The sequence below is a fragment of the Morus notabilis genome, unplaced genomic scaffold (genome assembly GCF_000414095.1).
Source record: "Morus notabilis unplaced genomic scaffold, ASM41409v2 Scaffold4090, whole genome shotgun sequence".
Classification (NCBI taxonomy): domain Eukaryota; kingdom Viridiplantae; phylum Streptophyta; class Magnoliopsida; order Rosales; family Moraceae; genus Morus; species Morus notabilis.
Genome location: NW_010358780.1, coordinates 44,089 through 44,526, shown reverse-complemented (window position 1 = coordinate 44,526; position 438 = coordinate 44,089).

Genomic DNA, 438 nt, shown 5'->3' with positions numbered 1-438 from the left:
TGTTGGATCAAGTGAGGATTGAGTTTATCCTCTTGAACAAATGTAAGGAATTTGAGAAATTATGTAAACCTATTTAATATTGGATTTACTAGACCGTGGTTGATGTTTGTTGTAATGATTAATTACATGAGCATGTATGTACGATATTGTATGTCCTGTGGGGTGGAGCCATGTGTGTCAGAGGCTCCTGGATTATGTAATTCATTTATATTTTAATGCAGTTAAGTGTGGGGCCCGGTATGGGAATCTGCTTTATTAATCCCTAATCGAGCTCCACGTCACCCACCTCGTTTGGTGGGGCGTGACAAAACCAATCATGTATTCTTTGATTACTACCTTGAATCCAAGCAATGTTATCTCTAATTCTTTTAATATGACCTAACATTGATTTTAAACCGGACTTTACTATTAAATTAATTATATGACATGCACAACGTT